At 38.1% G+C, this 19,602-nt stretch overlaps 1 long non-coding RNA gene across 1 annotated transcript; it reads right to left on the bottom strand.

The window, feature by feature from the left end:
• Positions 1-5,912: 5,912 nt before the first annotated feature.
• LOC140246116 (uncharacterized) lies at positions 5,913-7,259 on the bottom strand. The gene is made up of 3 exons (XR_011902432.1): positions 7,149-7,259; positions 6,465-6,575; positions 5,913-6,037 (listed from the first exon to the last, which is right to left on the bottom strand). It is a non-coding gene; the product is annotated as an uncharacterized lncRNA (long non-coding RNA).
• Between the last annotated feature and the right edge of the window lie 12,343 nt (positions 7,260-19,602).

Here is a 19,602-nt window from a genome sequence, read left to right as displayed (position 1 = left end):
TACTTACAGCAACATCAGGAGAATTGCATAACGATTAAATGCGAGCGAGCGAGCTTGAAAATTTTGACATTTTATAGTCCCCAAACTGCCGTTTGTAGCTATATTTTTTCGCTTTGGAAATTAAGGGGAGGGGACGCACCGGGCGCAACTGCTGGCAATTACTGACAGCAGCATCAGGAGAATTGCATAACGATTAAATGCGAGCGAGCGAAGCGAGCGAGCTTGAAAATTTTAATAATAATAATAATAATAATAATAATAATAATAATAATAATAATAATAATAATAATACATAACATTTATAAAGCGCTTAATATCATATTTCTAAGCGCTAATTTTATTTTTCAAAAACATTTTATAGTCCAAAAACTGTCGTTTGTAGCTACATATATATTTTTCGCTTTGGAGGGAGGGGGCGCCCGGTGCGCCCCCTGGATCCGCCACTGGTAGTCAAGGGTGTCGGTTTATGTTCATGATTGGGGGAGGTATGACCAGCGAGGGGGCGTCGAAGTGACCAAGAGGGAGAAGGATGTCCAAAATCTGCACTTTATATAGAGCATCCCCTAATTTGTTTGTGTTTGTGAGTGTGTGTGTTTCATATAGATGGAAACGTTAGGAAATAGCCAAGGTCAAGTCTTATTATGGGCAATGCAAGGCATTTTAATATAGACTAGATGTAAAGCAACACTGCAAAATCAATGATCAAGCTTTGATAGCAAATATGTACAACCTATCAAACATCACATTGCGCAACATTGCAGCGACTCTTTTTGCCATTCCGATGTTCTGAGTACACTGCGCACATATCCTGCTTGTATTCAAAATGCCAACCAGGAATCACACTGAATCACAATCTTTTGTCGTCTCCGGGCTTTTTGAACAATGTTTCACTATAATACCTCTTTAATTATAATATTATGGTTAAAAGAAATCTTAGAAAAATATCTTTTTTCTTGATCATCCTTTCATGTCGATTTCAAAAGCAGTTTACTAACCCTTGAATTACCATTTTGGTAGGGTCTTTTTTTCTTTTTTCTTCTTTTTTTTTTCTTTTTTTTTAACCAGCGGATTGGGGGGGGGGGGGCACGTGCCCCCCCCCCCCATGCCCCCCCCATGCCCCCCCCATGCCCCCTCCCCCCCCCCCCCCCCGTAGTTACGCCACTGAGCAGTAGAACTAAAATGAATGAAATAGTAATTTCAGTTAATCCTGCCTTATGGGAACTGGTATTTACAGTATTGTTCGAGATTTCATGGGGATTTTACATATACACCGAGACTTGTCTATGATTTCGTCACTGTGACAAGAACAGCGTAATTGTTCTGAATATCAAGGTGACAGGATTTCCGACTGTCATAAGGCATGTTGTGCATACGAAGTGGGCTATATTATTGTTTATGAAATATTTGCTTAGAAGAAAATGACAAAATGTGGCTTTGTCAATAAGAAAGCACTTTTGTGTTCAGGTGTATTGACGCGTTTTCACTTTGATCCGTTCTCTTGAACCGTTTTATAGCTATAGGTTTCACAGCGTCGTAGATGCACTTTAGTTATTATCATGTTTTCGGGATTCAAGTAAAATGTATATCCTTAAAGTTAGACCAGTCTCTTGGCAGTACTATTCAAGTCTGTGAAGATGAAGTTTGTGCGTGTGTATCTAATTATTAATAATAAACCGAGAATATTTCCTCCCATTTGGAACCCCCCCCCCCCCCCAAAAAAAAAAAAAAAAAAAAAAAAACATTCATTGGTATCATTTACTACATTATGCGAGTGTTACTTTTGTACTGTGTTTGGTTTGGAAACAAACGGCAGATGCTTTTCTTTTGGTTGTACATAAGCAAATGTCTTGGCACATAGTTTTATACATACAATTATTTTTATCTCAAATTTATTGGAATGCGATTTCATCGTAATTCTTACATAGTATCTGATTGCTAATGACCACGTACACTGTATACACATTTATACATACATGCAGTATTTCCACTATTCATATTAAGAACTGTCATTCTTATGAGCGCACAATAATCATGTTTATTTCATTTTTTTGTTCAATTGACTGATATACGACATAGTGCTCAAGTTTGTGAGTACGTAGAGTATATAACTAGCACGCACAACGCGACATAAATTCATATTTAACATGAAAGTTACGCATAAGTATGCAGCCAAGGGCCCGTATTCATAAAACTAGCAGTGACAAGTTGTCATAGATGTGACAAGCTGCTGAAATCCTTACATCTGATTGGCTGTGAGCGAATTTGTCATAGAAATGTGGCAGTTGTCACCGATGACAAGTTTTATGAAACGGGCCCCCGATTGCACAGAATGCTATTAGTATTCATCAATATCAAATAATTTGGAAAAACGTCGATAAATAGTCAATAGACAACACTCGTTTATACCTTACCCTATAGTTAGTTTGAGTTACCTGTTTCCCTATTGTCTATAGCTCGAGTACGGCTCATATAATACGGTATAACGTACAGTGTGAATAAGCATTAAGCTGATGATATCGTTTACGTCACACACACACACGCACACACATGTGTGTATATGTGTGTGTGTGTATGTGTATATATATATATATATACATGTATATATGTATATATATATATATATATATATATATATATATAATAATTTATTTATTTATTTATCTAGTCAATCATTTATTTATTTATTTATTTATTCATATACTTGTTATAATGGCTCTCCAGCTTTTGACGAGTTCTCGGTCGCTCTGACTACTCATATTAATTTTGTCCCGGTGCTCTAAAGCTCATGAAAAAAATAATTACTAGATTTTAATCGACATCGAAAAACTTAATATAAGAGAAGAGAGTTAATTGATAGTAAATGTGAATGCATTCATTAAATGTATCTTTTGGGTATTTCTCTTCACATTGGTCGAACAGACGAAATGTTTTCTTTATAATCATGCGTTTGAGCCCTATACTAATCCAATGCTTTACAGTTCTGTCTCAATACGCAATCTGTGAACAAATCAAACATTACAATCATTGTGACCAGTTTCCCCTTCATTTGTTATTGTCCGTGTTCCATCATTTTATTAGTTCTCTTTCCCTTTGTTAGTCATGTTGATTACAGGAATACACTCCTCTCTCCTCCCCCTCCCCACCCCCATCCCCCCTCTCTCTCCCTCCCTTTATATAATATACATATCAACTCCAGGGCGGATCTAGAAATTCCGTAAAGGAGAGGCGCCTTTACAAAATCAAAAGGGGGCGCACGCCCCCCCCCCGTTTTTCTTTTTCTTTTTGTTGTTTTAACCCCCCCCCCAAAAAAAAAAAAAAAAAAAAAAAAAAAAAAAGAATGCAGGGGGCGCGCACCGGGCGCGCGCCCCCTCTGGATCCGCCACTTTAGGGAAGCATTGTGTAGACATAAGCAGTAATTAAGCACATGCGATTGAATGAGATGTAGGCCTATGCACACATTGTGTCCCTATGGTGGCGTGTCTCTTTAATAAGGTATTTACAATTATTGTATAAGCATAATGTCTCCCTAAAGTTGGATCCAAAGCCATATAACTAGATTTGAAATTTGTCAATAATGACAAATTAGGCGATCCGATGTATCCGGAAATAAAATGTTTTGAGCCCCGACCCCGATTTAAATGACCCTATCCGTGACACCTGTAATTTGGGGCAAATGGCCGTGTGATTTGTGAGATTCTTGTCAAAGAAAGGGGAATCAAACCTGTCATCATGCCTACAGATTTTTAAATTGATAGGGCATATTCTACTAACAATGATGCAAAATTAAATGGAATATCAACATGTCACTCCTCTGCCACTGTCTATAACCTTACCACTCAAAAAGTTGAACTATCATTTCAGAAATGGTAAATCCAACATTTTGAATGTAAAACTCAACATTTACATAAAGATCGGAGGAGTGACAACAATTTAAATGTCGATTGACAATTTCATGTTATTATTTTAAAAAAAAAAGGTCAAATTCAAATTTATTTCACATGCTAAAAAGAAAACATCACGTTCACAATAAAACAGAAAAGAAAAGTATATACAAACATAGCACGTGAGGGATCAGTAAAGGCCGTATGAAGCCTATCGAGGCCGATTCCCTTACGAACAATAAATAGGACGCAATTTCCATCAATTAATATACATGTACATTAACGAACAAAAACAACAAAGAAACATCAACAATAAAAAAGGGGAAAATGGCAAAATCATTACAATAATTACTCAATTGCACTTTGGATTAAAAACATTTTGTATTTACGATTAAAAGATGATAGTGTTGGACTCTCTTTAATAAAAGTTGGTAACTCATTCCAGCATTTTGCTCCAGTGTATCTAATTGCAGTCTTTGAGAACTTATATCTGTAAAAAGGTAAACATATCTCGTTGGCACGTCTAGTGTTGTAGGCATGGATTGCACTATTTGGGGTAAACAAATTACGGAACGTGACAGGTAAGACACCTTTAAAGTATGAAAACACAAATGCAGCCACTTGTAATTGCACAATTTGATCAATTTTCAAAATTTTCTGAAACAGTTCTGCAGTGTGTGCAAACGGATTTACATTACAGAGTATTCTTATTGCACGCTTTTGTAACATCGAAACACGATTCAATATAACGAACTATGACCCCATAATTGCACAATACGTTAAATGTGGGGGAATCATTGTATGGTACATGGTTAGAAGAATCTTTAAAGGAAATATATGTTTCAGATAATTCATGACACCAACAATTCTACTTATTCAGTTTATTGCATACTGATCACACGGGCCATGAAACAACCATACCCCATCATGGGTTCGAGTTTGGTAACCAATAAATGACGCCCTCACCACTGGTTTCTCGTCTCTTCCTGTCATGTATGGAACAGACTCGCCGTGACGAAACATGCTAAGCTGTCCCGTATCCAGGGTTACGCGAAATCGGCTGAAGCTGTTCTTGCTCAGAAACTCTCCATCCTTTTTGTAAAATGTATTGCAAGTGGGATCGCATCGGCGGAAAGCTGTTTGCGTATCACCGTGACCTCCGATAACTGGCATGAATGAAACGCCCGAAACGGAGAGGAAAGTAAGAGGATAAAATTACCGACAATCTGTATAACGCAGCGTAGCATCAACTTATGTATACTACTGTAGTGTATAGCTGAGAAGGAATGACATCAGCAAAATTAGATTCCGTAAGTGCTCTTGAGTGATTAAAAAGCGCATCACAGATTGATTGATATGAATGATCCTAGACAGCAGAGGGGTAAAAAGCTCTTGCTGTCGAGTCAAGTGAACTATTGAACGCACCACATACATGGTAGGCTACTACTGACAGTGAAATAGCACAGCTCAGCTGAATATAACATAGTACAAAATGGAGCTCGGAGAATGAGCTATAGTGCTGTTCGGTTTTAGGAATGACATGTGATAACAATCTGCTTTTGTATCAGAATGTATGTAACAAAAATATTTTTGGAGTCGAAGAAGAAGCATTTTCTTTTTAAAGTGGCGCAATTATTTTTGTCTCGAGACTTAATGTTATACCCTATGTCTTGCGCTTGAATAGTTAATCTCCGGACCCTAACTGGAACATAGTTACAACAGTATTAAAAGAAGATTAAAAGAGGTCTTATAGAAAGAAATACCTGATATTGAAACAAATTAAATTCCTTGGTCTTTGAAATCGACCAAATATCTTTATGTCTGTTGTTTGTATACACTGTAGATACAGAAGTAACGAAAGATACCTGACAGAATTCAAATAAAAGTCTCTGCTTCGAAAGACCTCTTTATACCGGTTCTCCATGAACTAGGGAGAGGTTCTAGAGACTGACAAAACAAAGGAATTTTCCTCTTACCTATTTCATATACGACGTTACCTGGAGGTCCCTGTTTCGTCGAAAGAACAACGACGGCCGCTGCTTTCACCTTGACGGAAAAGTCAACATCAGTGATGTTGTTATTTCCGAATGACGGAAGGCCCCATGAATAATTCGCGCCAGTCAAAGTGTGAAGTTCCGTGCAGTTATCAGGTGTGCCTGAAAATGATGACATACGAAATAGAATAAAAAAAAAAAATCAACGAAATGTGATAGAATTGTGAGTTTACGCCGATCTATACAATTTCAACAGAAACAAAATGCAATAAGCTGAGACGGGCTAAAATTGTTTTTTCGGATTCAAGGGGTTCAAAACGAAATTAAATCAGCTACAGTCAAATACAAAACAACGGTTCGAAGCGTTCGAAATGGTTCGAAGAGTTTCTGGTAACATTGACTTTAGCCTTTGTCCGTCTCCTTTTCATTTCAAAGATATTGATTCTTATAGTAATCGCATGCACACAGTCAATAGACTCAGTCATTGTCAGTATTTAGCTGCATCAAACTCCGTTCGTCTGGGCAATTCGGCAATGAAGACATTAATACTTTACAGAATGGAAGGCGCAACTGCAAATCAACCACTCACCGGCATCGCTGACAGTTGGAACAGTGACACTGATGTGTTGACACTCGCAACGAAACCCGTCTTGAGTTTCATGGCACGCACACCCAGGTTTACATGGGTTAAAATAGCAAGCTGAGAAGGCAAAATCAAATATAGAGATATTTTTTTTTCTTCAAACATACACTGTATACACACGCACACGCACATGCATAAATATAATATCATGACTATATTACATCATAATCATAAAAAAATTACGAACACATAATATGTGTGTGTGCGTAAATCTTTTATAATGTAATATAGTCATGATATTAGTAATAACAAAGGTGTCAATTGGTTTCAGCTTTGTATAGGCCTACTAGTAGATTACCTGGTTGATTGTCACACACACACACACACACACACACACACACACAATTGTCACATACATTATAGAATCATACAAGCCAGTACATACAATGTAATTGTATAGTGTATCACAATACATTATAATAGGATTTAGCTCTACGTTGATACGTGAGTACTACGGCGAAGAAAAGAAAATTATTATCATTGCAGGATCACTTGCTTCTTCTTCTTCTCTGCTGTCAAATCAAAAAGATGTTATAAATTTGAAATTCCTCATGACAGTCATGTCTAATATTACATAGATTTGATGAATAAGGTATACAATTTCAAACAAAATAAATATAGTCTTCATACCTGGAATTTGGCAGAGTAGTTGTCTAACCGTCGCTTGGTTGGGTAATAGCTCAGAAACCTTCAGCTCAGGTTGAATAGCCTTTCCGTCCACGTGTATAGTTTTACAACTAACAAGCAGACATGTATTATCTATCAGCGCACCAACGATACAAAGAAACAGAAACAGACAAAGAGGTAAACATGTAAAAGTGCCGTCAGGAATAGGACATCGCATTAAAGACAATGATACACGTGGTGATTCTTGGGTTACAGCTGGATGACAGATATTCTTGGAAGTATAATATATCTGACTCGAAGCATCTGTTTACCTGTTTGCACATAATTAAATGTGGATGTATTTTGTCGGTGTGTATGTGTGGGCGTTTGTTTGTGAGGGATGTCGAGTGCAAACAAACACAAACAAACCAACAAAATAATAAACAACTCATGTCCTCGAACATGTACAAGATGTATAAGAAGATAAACGTGAGCTTGATATCAAACAACCCCATCGTGCAAAAAAAGAAAAAGAAGAAAGGTGCATAATCGTATCCATTCAAAATGACCATTTCCCTGTTTGAGATGAACGTGCTGTGTTGTAGATGCGTCCTTTAAATGTTCCTGTTTAATATCACTTTAATGCGATATCCTCGCATTAGACTCTTCACATTATATTGAAAAGCAGAGAATGCAGCCGTGCTTGTCAATCGAAAGCAATTCAGTCGCCATAGGAAAAGCTAATAACTCGCACTGCATTTCATCCCGAGAATTAGTGATTGGCTGCTACTTTTGCAAAGAACGCGACCTTAGCCCAGTATTGCATTGTTCTCCACGTCAATAATTCAACGTGGAAATTACACATGATGAGCATAGTGTAGCGCCTTCTCATTTTGACGGACTCGCACGTCTTTATCTCTCTTCCACTTGAACACATAATGAACAGAGCATGAAAGTCTTTACTGCCGTACTGATCTAGATATTGAGCTATTTTTAAGCCTCATCGCAGAGTAAGATTCTCCGATAGAGAAACGTGTCGAAATATTTACCAAGATACTTACTTTGCATCCTTATTGCGCAGGACAAATACGGCACAAAAATGAACAGGAATAGTACCACCAGCTCCTGTAATAATGATAATAATAATAATAATAATAATAATAATAATAATAATAATAATAATAATAATAGTAATGATGATAATAGTAATAATAATAATAATAATAATACCAACAATGATAAGAATACTACTACTACTATACCAATACTAATACTAATACTAATAATATTCCGTTGTAATAAAATTGAATAAAAAATTACGACAGACGGAACATCATCACTGTATTCATATCTTGAACATAGGGTTAAATTTGATTGAAGTACAATTCAAACACTCCTAAAAATCAATTTTAAAATAAACAACAAACTTTCGACTTATAAAGTGAGATACGCGTTTTCAAACAAGCAAAATACAATGATCTGACATTCTCGAGAAATGACATTAATGGAACGACAGATGTAAGAGCGCACTTATTCACGATTATGTCCTTTAAAGGACAACTTCATCTGAAAACAAATGTGGCTAGAGTGAATGCACCAATATTAGTTGAACACATCAATGAAAGTTTGAGGAAAATCGGACACCACAAACTTTTGTAGTAGGCCTATGACTTCTCATCCAGAGGTAACTGCACAGAAACTTGAAAACTCATAACTTTTGAACTGATTGTCCGTTTTTTCTCAGACTTTCACTGATGTATTCTACTGATACTGCCGGATTCACTCAAGTCATAACGTATATAAATGTGAACTTGTATATAGCTACAATCAATTTTCTTTTATTCTGTGATGATTTGATTTTGGATCAAAATAGTCGGATTCATAGTTTGGAATATCATTACATAAAATGAGACCGTCGTGCGTCACTCTTCTAATAAACTATTATGAAAAAAAAAAGACAGCTTTTGAAACTGGTACGGGACTTTGAAAATAAGAATGCAATTGTCTATAAGATTCCGACTTGCGTTAATCTCGAACGAAGGAATTCCTGAAGTGTATGGTCAGGATGTGTAAAATAATTCTTGTTTATGATTTGATGCATTTAAGAAATTCTATCAACACGCACTGGAGTATTATGTGACCATTTACAGACTTTACCGATATGAATATTAATGTTATATTATGCTCTCTGTTAAAAAAAAATACATCATTTAATGATGTTCTGTGCAAAGTGGTTATTGTGAAACTTTCTAAATCTGGCCCCTCCACTAGAGCGAGAGTAGAAGATAACAGAGGCAACACAATTTCATAAATGGTCATCGGATGATATGTAAGTCGGGCAAACAAAACAATTTACATGTTTAGAAATGAATGAATATTAGAGATAGTCATTAAAGTATTTGTGACGTCACATCATTATCAGCGACCTGTCAAGGATATACAATGGCGCTTAAAATGCCTTTTAAAGCAGTTCGAACGTGTCAGGGTGTGATTTCATACAGTGATCTATCTCCTAGATTAGATGGGTTGATGCGAAATGGGGAGGACGGTGGCAAATACAACTGCAGAAAGCTCTCACCGTGAATAAAGAAGAGCTGTAAGGACAGAGGCATGTCATACAGTAATTCCACGAGCGTATTTCGCATTAAATAAGTTGGGCATCGATGCGTGTAACCCGTAAACAAAGTGGCTGCAGTCAACGTGCCTTTTTGAGTATTAATCTGACGAAATGCCTGATGAAATTACTCTTTTCTTTTATCTTTAGCTTTCGTAATGGGCATGACTTTGCAGTTCTAGAAGCATTCCAATAGTCATGGTACGTTGGTCGTATGTCAATTTACCTAATTACACTTTGTGGCACCAGGAGATCAGAACCTCTTCAGATTCATCAATTTCCACTTTCCTTTGACAGGCAAAAGGAAATTTCTGCATTCCACTTTAGATCTTTCTTTACTGGACGAGAAACCGAGATAAAATAATTATTTCAAAAGTGCTTATATTCTTTCACAAGGGAAACGCAAATCCCATCTAAGCCCTAATCTATGCGATTGCTTCTCTAGTGATGCCGTAATATTTATCGTCATCATAATACAAATAATTTGCTATCATTGACGTTATCTTCATTGTCATTATCATCATGAATTTATCGACTTAAGTTTTCAGAAATGATATGTTTTCGAGTTGTCCATCCGTCTGTCACGCATTTTTTGTTGGTGCAATTGTGTGTGTGTGTGTGTGTGTGGGCGAGCGTGCGTTTGTGCTTGGCCTAGGTGTATACATGAGGTGTAGAGATCTGCGTTGATTAGATTTTGGGCAAAATTCCATTCCTCAATCAGGTTCAAGGTCAAAAGTCATTGAACTTTGGCTAAATCAGCAGTAACTTAAACTAGGAATGACTGTACAGTGATGATATCAAGTTTGTTTGTTTGCTTTTTGGTTTTGTGTTTGTTTTTTAATTGGTGGGAACACGAGAGGGAGAGCGGCGACTTTTATTGCGGGGATGGGGTGTGTTATGTGGTAAATGCACGACTGTAATATCATACATGAGTATATGCCTGCATTAAGTCAATATCATATAATGCACTCAACAGTTAGTATTTCTGAATAGCTTGTTACTGCCATTTCAGTGCGTATTGCTACACTTAAAAATTATCCATCTAGGATGTCCATGTCAACTTATCTTCGCACAAGTAATGTCATGTACTTGCGGGAACCGGGTGACCTATGTACTAAGACTATACCATGGGGATTCCAGAATTCAGTATGGAACGGGTTAAGACATAGTGCCATAAAAGCGCCAAGCAGTATAACAGTATCGCTTTGAAACATGATCACATTTTTGTGAAGTTTCATTTTCTTCACTCGAGCTGAGGTAAGTGAATAAACGTTTGTGATGTGCGTGCATGCAATCAATGTTTAAAAATTGTATAGGGTAGGCTGCTTGATACACACAAAGTATGTCGGACACACCTAATACCATCTGTTTGTGGAGACGTATACATCGACACGGCTATCATAAGGTCTTCACTAATTGCGATTTCATTATCTTTTTTGACAGATTATGAATAATGTTTATACTAGAAATGTATATTTATTATGTTCTACCAAGTTGAATAAATAGATACAGTAGCTGCTAGGAAAATGTTGTGAATTGCATTGTTGAATATATAGCATGCGTTAGACGTGATTTCTCCCAAGGGAGTGGTATGTATGTACACGGATTATGTGCACGGTTGATTCCAGCGCTTCAGGTAATCTGTAGACTCGTTTTGTACCCAATGGCGTGGTGGAAAGGCACTTTACAAACAAATTATAACTATAATTCTGTTATCATTATCTATATTCTCTATATGAGTAAAAGGTACGTATAGTTGGAAAACCACAGGCAGACAGGGTGACAATAAGTCAGTCCACAGTTACAGTCTGAGCATGTGCAAATAAAGGTCATTGCAGACCTTCTCTCGAAATGGATTTGCAACTTAGGTAAAACCTAGATAGGGCTTCACGACAACTGTGTAATTGTAAATGAACCAGGTGCAGATTGGTATTTACAGGTGAATGTACATTCTTTTCAGCAACATTAACAAAAGCCATTCATGCTTCACTGACATGTAAATTAACACTTCCTGCATTGCTGTTTTCAACTGCTCTTCTTGAGGACTATTCCATGTTTTGTAAAGTCTGTGGTTGGAGAGGTCATTGCAGACTAGTGCTAACTGTGAACTGGCTTATTGCTTTGGTATATGCAATGTTAAAAGCCGTCCTAACTGAAACTGCACGCGGGCACTCCACGGCACAAGGCCATTGCATGTCACACCTTTGTGACAGGCAAGCCTTGCGTGCGACTTGCGAAGAACAAACTACCCGGAGGTCCCCGCAGATGACCCGCACATGACAGTACCTATCACGTATCTCACCCGTAGTCGCCCGGAGGTGCGCACGCAAATCTTTTTACCCGCAACCATGTTAAGGCCCTGTCACACCTTTCCGTTCCGGGCAAGCTACGCGGGCTTGTTGCGTGTAGGGATTTTCCAGCATACTGGACAATTTCTGAGGGCGGACAAGGATTTGGGCGAGTCAGTGCATATGTGTCTTACTTAAGGCCCTGTCACACCTTTCCGTTCCGGGCAAGCTACGCGGGCTTGTTGCGTGTAGGGATTTTCCAGCATACTGGACAATTTCTGAGGGCGGACAAGGATTTGGGCGAGTCAGTGCATATGTGTCTTACTTGCTGGACGCGTTCTACTTAAATTCTACTTGCGGGTATACTGGGTGACCTGAGTACCAGTCGCGTGGGGGCTGACAACTAGTGAAGGAATTCCTCTAAAGGAATGGCAGAAGTCCCGCAAAATGTCATTATCTTGGCTGCATGCGGGGACTGCGAAGTACCTGCGTGGGAGTTGCCTGCGAGGTGCTGCCGCTAGGCCTCCTACTCACGTTCTGCGTGGACCTCTCCGGGCATCCCCGCGACTCACCCGGAAAAAGTTTTGGTCATGCTCTAATTTGGTTGCGGTTAAATCGGACTAGCGTGCGCACCTCCGGGCAACTACAGGCGAGATGCGCGCTAAGGGCCGGTACTGTCAGGTGCGGACCAACTGCGGAGAGCTCCGGGTATCAAATTTGTTTTCACGCAAGTCAAGCCGCAAAACTTCCCAAAATACGGTATGACAAGGCCCTGAGCATGCTCAAAACTTGTTCCGAGTGATTCGTGGGGGTTCGCTCGCAGAGGTACACGCAGCGGACACCAGTAGGAGACCCTTACCGGCAGGCAGCACCTCGCAGACAACTCCAACGCAGGTACTTCTCAGTACCCGTAAGTCGCTAGTAAGAGAAAACAAAACAATCAGTTTCAAAGCTCTCACGCAGGTCACACGGAATACACGCAAGTAGAAGGTAAGTAGCATGCGTCTAGTAGGTAAGACACAAGTGTGCGATACTCGCAAACATTCTTGTCCGGAAAATTCTCCTGCGTGCTGGAAAATCCCTCCTCGCAACAAGCCCGCGTAGCTTGCCCGGAGGCGGAAAGGTGTGACACGGCCTTTGCGCACGCCATGTCATCTTGAAATCAACGCTTTGTCCAAGACAATGACAACTACGATTATACAAAAATACAATGAGGCCTTAGACCACTTTCAGAGCCTACCATTGTACACCTGTACGACTTCTTTCGTCGATATTTTCACGCTGAATGGCATTGGTCACCACTTTTTGTATTGTAAAAACATCAATAAAATTACTTATTGAACGACTGATTTTTATGGGAAAACTGTACGTTAAGCACAATGATCGACGTAAAATCAACGGCATTAAACTTCGTTATTCTGAAGGTTCGTTTTTCCGAAGATTCGTATATCCAAAAATGAAATAAGGTTCGTAATTCTGAAGGCTCATTAGAATGCACCTTCTTTTCACTTTCGGATTAACGAACCTTATTTCATTTTCGGATTAACAAACCTTATTTCATTTCGGATTAACAAACATCTATAAGGCATAGGAAAAGTGTGTGTTTTGGAACAACGAACCTTCGGAATAATGAACTTATCGAAATCAACAACAGACTAACAGTCTATATAATTACCTTCAAGCCCCAATAAGTGTATCAATATTAATGACTAAAAATCGATATACTATACTGACACAAAAATACCTACAGTTGTATTCCCCACATCTCAATGTTCAACCTCACATCTCAATATCATCACGGCGTGAAATACTATCTGATGTTATCAGCAATGTATCGATGACAATGCATTGAGTCAAGACGGGAGAAATCTTACCATGTATTCTGTACAGCTATGAGAAGATCACAGAGCCTGGGAGATGATGCCGCGCTGACCACATCCAAACAGACACCAAACGAGTTTGACAATGCTGGTACTGTGGTACATCCCCAGTCATCTTCAGCACGGTGCAGTCGCGTGCACTCGCGAGGCCGTCATCAAAGCACAGTAATTACAAGGCAAAGTAGCCTGCTTTGATGAAGTTAAAATTAGTGAGTGTTCCAGCACACGTTGTTCGCACGTGTCGCCATATTTTCCAAACCAGACGGTCCTGATCCTGATCGGGAAAAATTTGTGCTTGCACTCCCCGACATACTTGTAGTATGAGTAGACGACATAAGACAGATTTCATTGTTTCTTTGTTTGCTCATTTGTTTTTTCACGAGTATCTACATGTGTACATGTATTTTCTTCTGTCAATTCTGCAAGATCATTTTTTTTAATCATTATCATTATCATTTTATATACACTTTGATATGTTTGATAACTTGCATTTGTTGGTTACCTCCATAGAGCTGCATTTACGTATAATAAGCTCTATGACTCTCACTTTCATTTTGTTGCCTCTTCTTGGTATACTATACCAGGTTAGGGCTCGCTGCTAGCTCAGCCTCCCCCCCCCCCTCCTCACTCTTGCTGTTGCTATTTCACTCTTTTTCTTTCTTTATCCCTCTGTTGTTCCTTATCTTATTGTTTGATGTTGCCTCCCTATTCATCCTTATCCTTCCAAGTTTGTCCCCTTGTTCCTTGGGATCACCACTGACCCTCCTCTGCCTTTTGTCTGTCCTTTAAACCCCTCCCTTTTGCATACCTGTTGGGCTCCTTGCCCATGACCTCCAACTCTCCCCTTTTGTTTTCATTGATTGTTCTATGTCTCTAGCCCTCCCCTGACTGTTCTTGTTGCATGTAGTCTTTATAGTGATTGCTTTCCCTGCTGTTTGTCAATTCGCCTCTGACGAAGATTCTGCTAGGATCGAAAGCTCAGGCCTCTTTTGAGTCCATTTTACCCCTTTGGCTCGTCACTATTGGATAAGCAGTTTTCAGCGGCTTTTTTTTTTTTTTTTTTTTATGCCTCCGCCACGAAGTGGTGCCGGAGGCATTATGTTTTCGGGTTGTCCGTCCGTCCGTACGTACGTCTGTACGTACGTCCGTCCGCTTTTGTTTACGCGATAACTTGAGTAATATTGACTTGAATTTTACCAAACTTGGTCCACATATAAAGTATGATGGGGCAATTACTTGATTAGATTTTGGGTGAAATCGGCCCAAGGCCAAAGGTCAAAGGTCAAGGTCAAATCATGAAATTGTATCCGTTTACGCGATAACTCAAGACTGGATCGAGCAAATTTCACCAAACTTTTTTGGAGGATGATGTATGATGGGACAATTACTTGATTAGTTTCATAGTGAAATCGGACAGAGGTCAAAGGTCAAAGATCAAGGTCAAATCCTAAAATTTATCTGTTTACGTGATAATAACTCAAAAGTGGATGAAGCAGCTTTCACCAAACTTGGTCCAAGGATGATGTATGATGGGGCAATTAGTTGAGTAGATTTTAGTGACATTGTCAAGAGGTCAAAGGTCAAAAGGTCAAGGTCAAATGCTAAAAATGTTGCTATTTCCCCCATATCTATGCAATGCCCGAAGGTATTTTCTTGAAACTTAGTGTAGACATGTACTACTGCATAAAGATTCTCCAGAGAGACTTTCATGTCATAGGGTCAAAGGTCAAAAGGTCAAAGGTTAGGTGAAAATGTTGCAATATCATTTTTCTCGCAAATGGTTCAATGTATCTTCATGGAACTTGGTACATACGCATGTACTGACTGGCAGGGATTATCTAGGGAATTTAGGGGTCATGGGTCAATAGTCAGGGGGTCAAAGGTCAAGGTCAACTCCTCAAAATTTTACTATTTCCCTCATATACTAGTATATGCAATGCTTGCATTGTTAGCTTTAAAACTTAATATATACATGCATTACCTAATGGAGATTTTCTGGGAAATTTCTATCCAGAAGGTCAAAGGTCAAAGGCCAGGTTTCAATGCCCCCCCCCCCAAAAAAAAAAAAAAAATTATAAAAGGGTCGGTCAAAAGTCATAAAAATTCTCATTTCCCTAAATATGTGTACCTGCACTCTTAGACAATTATAGCAAACCCAGTTCAAGAAAAGTGAACATTCAAGATATTTCTGACAAAGCTGACATTTCCATATTTTGCCAGTTATGTGAAACTGTCATCACACATTGTGAAGACATTGTATTGGGAGAATCATGCATTATGGCGGAGGCATCAGTCGCCATAGCGACATTTCTAGTTTTTTTTTTTCTACAATTTTGCAAGATATCGGAAAGTACAGAACATTTTGTTTCATGTTAGTATGCTCAAAAGAAAGAAAAAACAACAAATGTGGAGATACATTGTACAGATTACACTACATGTACACAGAGGACTTGATTTCTAATGACATGTACAAGTAATACCTATTACAAAACAGTTATTCATAATATATACCGGTAATAATTATATTGTCCGAAACTCATAACCGCGCAATTGACGGCCGAGATTTTAGGAAGGGCAAATATGCCCCCAGCCCCAATCCCAACTATAGCCCAACATTTCAAAATAGCTACGGATTATAACTTTAAAGGGATAATGTAGTTTTGCTTGAGATGTGACTTCAGCTTTCCAGCTTAAGTTTTGTGTGAGATAATGAGAAACTCCTTATGAAACTTCTGATGAAATATGAAAGAGCATACATGAAATTCTACGAGGAATTCAAAGTATATTTGAAGAAAATTGGTTTTGAAATAGCTTATATAATAAAAAACAAAGAGGTCCTAATAAAAGGTGGGACTCATCTTTCATTAGGACCACTTTGTTTTACATTTTTGTGTGATATCTCAGCCATTCCAAAATCAATTTTCGTTTCTCACCTTACTCAAAAAGATATGATTATTTTCACTTTCAAGGCTGAAATCAATTAATTTCAGCATAATTATGCTTAAAATAGGTTCTGTAATGAATTTTGTGAAAAAAACGAGAAAACCAAAAGGTCGAAAAACGAAGAAATACATAAGAAATTCATAAAACAATAGAATAAATAAGAAATTGACTTTGATACCAGATTTTTTTTTCAAGTACTAACATTGTTAGTAATGCTACAAGGAATAATGTCACCAAAAATTAGGATGCCATTAGCTTTATTTTCTGAATTGGAGCAAAATTTATGATTTCACGCATATCAATATAAAATATAAAAAATGAAAAATTCATTTTTTTTTTTAATAGTTTGGTAGATTACGTAACAAGCAATGCATGTGCCAATTTCAGGACGATTCTGGGGGGGGGGGGGGTTTGAATCAACCCTCCCCCTGCCACAGAACAGGCCGAAAAGCCCAGCCTGGTTAGGGTTAATAAGCATAATCACAGCTACTAGTTTGACAATTACTGCTCAAGAAACAAAACCTGTTCAAATTGATGGTAAAAGTATTATAGTATTATTGTATAGCTATTTAAATTTGTACAGTTGTATATATTTTGACCCTATATCATTTAAATATATACCCTCTTTATTTCAATATAGGACACTGCCAATCCGACTGTCTTAAAAGCAATATTGAAAACCACTAGTAATCCATAATTCTTCTTTTTTTATGACGTATTCAGTGTTCTCTTTCATCCTCCCATTCTCTCTTCCCCTCTCTCTCTCTCTCTCTCTCTGACCTAATCTTGATCACAGTACATGTAATGTGTACTTACAAAACTGCACTCCGTTTTACACTCGCGATAATGGACGAGCGATTTAGTTTTATTGTTGAAACTAAACATGTTATGTATATCATAAGTCATGTTGTATACTCTGTACAGACTCATTACATATCTCTTCTGACACCTCACTGCACATTGTCACTCATGCGACCTTCTCAAATACATGTACGTCCACAAAACGCTACATTTTTTTTTCTAAAACAAAAGGTTGACAGTTTGTAGATGGTTGTACCTAGCGTTAACATTTTACTGCACAAACCACAAATAAAATGCCTCTGAAACTTCCCCTCTACTAGCCTTGTATGCCCTGACATGACCAACTGCAGAACCCTTTAAAATCGATTTGTACAAACGTGCAAGAAATTGAAATAAATTTTACCAAGTTATTACAGTGAACCTCTGTAATGCACACATTATTATTAACAGCCAAAAGTAAGCACAGGGGCTATATGCACATCTAGGTTGCTATCATACGTGATCCATTACTTATGTGTGAGTGCAATCATTAAAAACCATGTAACTTTCATCATCTCATTGTCATTTTGGATTTTATCATATATTACAACTAACATTAAGCCATTATGTTCTCGGCCCTTCATCACACAGGGTTGCAAAAGACTGCAAGATTGTTCAGTAACTTGTCAGACGAGAGGAACAAACAACTGACATTTATCTTATTTCTAAACAAAACTATGTAGGCATCACACATATCCTGGTAAATACAACTAAGCACATGCATGGATGAAGGGGTAAAGTAATTGTGAGGGTAGGTGTAGTTTGACAGGGGGGAAAAAAATCGGAAGCGCACTTGTGGTGAACATCATTCTTTAAAACATTGTGTGGCAAAACAAAGATGAGCAGATTGGAAGGTTACCTCAGTGTTATGCACCCACAATTTACATGTACATCTGTCAGAGAACGTTTCTTCATAAGTTTCGTCCCTCAGCTGAGGCTTAATGAAGTGTCTGTGCATTTCTGGAACCCAGTCTTCTACAAATTTCATCCTGACCGGTGTAAAATGGGACATGGTATGTAATTCTGTGTATTTCTGGAACCCAGTCTTCTGGTGGTTACATCCATGCATTGTGAAATGGAACACAAATACAATAGCCAGTTACAGCATACACAGTTCCATGTAGGCCATACTCACAGCAGGACATCAAAATTTCACTCTGACATAGAATACATAGACATGGATTCCGACATGCATTATACATCTCATCCATTTGTCCACACTACAAGCTCCGATTATTTGTATATTCAACCTACTCATCTTATTCTATTCTTATTCCCTCCCCCATTCCAGATTCCACATTCAAAATGAGTGTCCATATATGGGGTCCAATTACTGCCAAAAACATCGGTGATAATAATACCATACACTTTATTCTTCCACACAGTTACAGTGTATAAGGAAACTTGAAGGGAAATTGTCACTAGTGTTCCCTCAACACCCTGATTAGAATCAGCACAAGGACAATCATGTTCTTTGTCATACAAATGTTACATGCCCTTTTAATTTTGTTCTGACTTGTGAAGAAAATGGTTGTACACATATTCATTTCTATGGTAGAGGGAAGCAAATACACCTTGGTGAATAAACATTGTGAATATAATATATATTTTCAGCAACATACATTGTACAGAAACAAGTAAGCTAATGATAGTTTTGCAACAGAACAGAAACAAAGAAGAAAGGAAAACCCTTATGGGCACGAGTGTGAATAATACAGCACTGTAGGCCAATTGTACCTACTTATCAGGCACCAGCTTAAAAAGAACCTGCTTGTACGACTATGACACATCAAAATGTGACATAACACACAGTGACTCCGTATGTAATCTTGCCACATAAATCATTATCTGTAGTGACACGGTGATGAAGCTGAAATGCATATTAAATGACCACGAGTCTCATATTTTCCTTC

This window comes from Diadema setosum, chromosome 2 (assembly GCF_964275005.1).
Source record: "Diadema setosum chromosome 2, eeDiaSeto1, whole genome shotgun sequence".
NCBI lineage: Eukaryota > Metazoa > Echinodermata > Echinoidea > Diadematoida > Diadematidae > Diadema > Diadema setosum.
Note: the sequence above shows the minus strand (reverse complement) of the source record. Positions and strands in the feature narration are given on the sequence as shown.